Below are 3,482 nucleotides of genomic sequence, written 5' to 3'. Positions count from 1 at the left end.
TTAAAATGTTTCTTTTTCTCGAGAGAGAGGGAGAGAGAGTTCACGCTAGAGTGGAGGAGGGGTAGAGACAGGGAGAGCGACAGAATCCCCAGCAGGCTCTGTGCTGTCAGCACAGAGCCTGATGTGGGGCTGTATGTCAGAAATTGTGAGGTCACGACCTGAGCCGAGATCAAGAGTTGGACGCTTAACTGACTGAGGCACTCAGGCGCCCTTTAAAAGTAAAATATTATATAAAAAAAAAAATAATAATAACAACAGAACAGTTCAAACAAAAGCAGTTCCACAGAGTGTTTTTTCATTCTTTATCTTTTGATAAAAGATATCAATAAAAAAGATATTTGATCATTCTGGATCATTCTTTATCTTTTTCTGGCCCACGCTGAGTGCAGGGTTGACCTAAGGCGGCCGAGGGAGTGAAGTCACCTGCCGGCCGGACAGAGCACTAGGACGAGAGGAGGGCCACCTAGAGGTGTTCCAGAAAGGCCAGCAGAGAGGGTTCCCCCCGGACCGGCAAGACGTTCGTCCCCGAGGGCTCCAGACACTCGGCCTCAGTACACAGGTCACCAGCGACACTGGCGCTCGGAACTTGGCTGAGGACACGAGGAAAGGCGTCCACAACCAGGTAGGACTCCAGCAGTCCAGCTGAGCGGACATTCCGCACTTTATAGGGCTTATTTCATTTCCTTTTTGTATCGTACGCTTTTAAAACTTCCTATTTTTCGGCCGCCTCGACATCCCCAAGCACGCGCTGCGGGCTCCCCGCCCAAGTGGCCAGGCAGCCAGTGTGGTAAGGCTGCCCCCGCCCCAGGTCCCCTTCTTGCCCCCTAACTGTGACCAGGTGACATTCCAATGCACCGCTGAACCCCCACACGGCTTCCTGCGGGCTCCACACGGAGCCCTGACGAGGCGCTCTGGGGTCCCCACCTCCCGCTGAGCCCGCGCCGGGGGGCGCTCCTCCCACGTGGCCCCTGCCTCCCTCCTCCAGGGCCTTCCAGGATGATAAGTCCTCCGATTTCAGGCTTCCCAGAGTGCAAGTTCCTATTTAAACCAGCCAGCGTCCACACCGCAGGCTGCGGCTGAGGACCGTGGCGAGTGTCACGTTGCTAATCTCAGCAACAAGCCCTCGACACAGCGACTCGCCTTCCGCTTTCCGACGAGGACCCAGCAGGTGCAGGCAGCCAATGGCATTCGTAGAGGTGTAACGTGCCAGAGCTCATACTCCTACTATTACGTTAAGTAGCCCTTCTGTCTAGCGGAAGGCTGGCGCGGCGGGCTCACGGGGTGACCCCGAAGTGCGCGGCCAGGGGCAGGGGCGTCTCTGAGCTCTGACTGGCCCGGATGTGCCTGGTAGAAATGACCGTGGAGCTTATCGCACGGGAGCTGGACGCGCTTCCGGGCTTACTGGCGGGCACACCTGGCGAAGTACCGACGCTCCGTCAGGACCCTGTCGCCGCAGCTCCTGGCGGATTGATCGGTTGTCCGTTAAAGGCTTCATGCTGCTTTTGAACAGAAAAGCGTGTCCCACCGAACGTAAACTCCTATTTGTAAGGAGCCATCCCGGTTGGCAGCTCGGTCGTCTTCCCAAGGTTGGGGCGGGGAGGCAGGTGGACAGCATGGCGAGTGGTTGGAAGGCGCCGTAACCCGTTCTGCTCTCCCCCGGCTGTGAGGGAAGCCAGGGAAGAGGAAAAGGCCTCCGTGGTCGTGCATACTCACGGTAAAGACCGCCGCCGCATGTCCCCGAGAAGCGGACTTGTGTAGCGACCAGCACCCTCGGACAGCTGGAGTCCCTCGGCAGGGCCCCGAGGAAAGAGCCCCCTCGGCAGGCGGTTCACGCGGTGGTGCGCATGCTGCTGGCGGCTGAGGCTGCCGTGGGCCCCCCCGCCCCGCGGGACCGGGGCCTCTGAAAGGTGGCTTTCAACCACGTGCCTCGAGTTGGGTTGCACGTAAAGCGTGGAAGGTCACGTCTGCCTGGACGTGGGCAGGAACCAGCCGATGGGCGGCTTGGGTGGTGAAGACGTTCGTGAAATTAACTCGAGGTCGCAAACACTTTGTTTTGCAAACACAGCGAGTATCCATCGGCAGTGCCTGGAGCCGGGGAAGCACAGGGGAGCAAGGCCCGTCCCGGGGACCCCCCAGGAGGGCGGGACACCACCAGGAAGCCATCGCCACGTCCCCGAGGAAGGAAGGAAGGCGGGCCTTGCGCTAAGGTGGCTCTTACTTTGCGCAGGACCTGCGACTGATTTCAGCAAGCCGGCCCAGCTCTGGTGTCCTCAGGTTGTCCTCCCACGGCGCCCCCTGCCCTCCGTTCGCTGGAGGACGGCCGTCCCCACCCCAACCGCCCAGGAAGCTGTTTCCACCTGCGACACTTTCACTCGCCAGCCCACCCAGGCCAGCGGGATCTCTGGAATCCCAGACCATCAGAAGGGGGCCGCGGGGCGGGCCTCTGGGGAGCATCGGCCTGTGATTTTGCGGCTGGGGTTCCAGGAACCCACACATAGAATCTGCTTGGAGAACACAGTGCGGCTGCCGCTGAAAATCCCGAGAAGATGGGGCCCATTGTTATGAGTGACTCACTTTCCTGTTCTTTCTCCCAAACACGCGGACAGATCCACTTGGAACTTGTGTTTCTTTGTTGTTGTTTAATAAAGCAGCAATCATATACCGTGTGAGATAATGGAACGGTTGGATGCAGACTGGAATTATTTTATTTTATGGAGTCTTAATTAGATTTGTAATGCAGAGCTCCTAAGTACCAAATGTTTGCTTAGATTTAATGAGACCTGTTATGGAGACTTGGAGAATTGTAATTCTCCTATTAGCTCAACAACGATACAGGCTGCAAAGTGTAGCATCCATCAAGTAACACGAGACGCTCCTGACGCAGCGGGGGATCCGGTCCGCATCGCCCCACACGGTTCCCCCGGGTTTCCTTGTGTGGCCCTTGCAGAAGAACCTCTCATCTTGGAAGCTTCTTTATTAAACCTTCAATGGTTTGCCCTCCCACCTGTGTCACGACCTCGGGGGCTCAGCTGGCCTTGCTGTCGGGCCACGCGGAAGGTCCTCGGCCCAAAGCCCACGTCTTCGGGCCACGCCACACCCCGCCTTCCATGGGTCACGCCCGGGTACGGGGTCAGGGCACTCGGGGTCAAAACCAATGGGTTCTGCAGATAATTTATTGCCAAGAGTATCTAAGTTAAACAGGAAATCAGTTTTTCGTGTCACTATGTCCCATGGATCTTTTCTTCATCTGGAATTAACATTAACAGAGGGTCCTGTACTGTATTTTGCCTGATGTGACAACCCTGTCTCCTCCTAATCCTGATGGTGGGAGACTCCGTCCTTCCGTCCTTTTGGTGTCCCTCCGTCCCTTCCCCTTCTTTCCTTCCACGATTCCCTCAGAAAATGGCAAAAGGCCTTGAGTGCTGATAACTCAGAAAATCTGATACTTGGAGCCTGGTAGCACTCAGAAACCCCCAGCAGCA

The 3,482-nt window shown here is 56.9% G+C and overlaps 1 long non-coding RNA gene across 1 annotated transcript; it reads left to right on the top strand.

The window, feature by feature from the left end:
- Window positions 1-348: 348 nt before the first annotated feature.
- LOC121014278 (uncharacterized) lies at window positions 349-2,687 on the top strand. Its single transcript, XR_005783136.1, has 2 exons — window positions 349-622; window positions 2,066-2,687. It is a non-coding gene; the product is annotated as an uncharacterized LOC121014278 (long non-coding RNA).
- Window positions 2,688-3,482: the final 795 nt, after the last annotated feature.

This window comes from Herpailurus yagouaroundi, unplaced genomic scaffold, assembly GCF_014898765.1.
Source record: "Herpailurus yagouaroundi ecotype Mexico unplaced genomic scaffold, PumYag 202, whole genome shotgun sequence".
In the NCBI taxonomy this organism is placed as follows: domain Eukaryota; kingdom Metazoa; phylum Chordata; class Mammalia; order Carnivora; family Felidae; genus Herpailurus; species Herpailurus yagouaroundi.
This window is presented reverse-complemented; position numbering and strand designations above follow the sequence as displayed.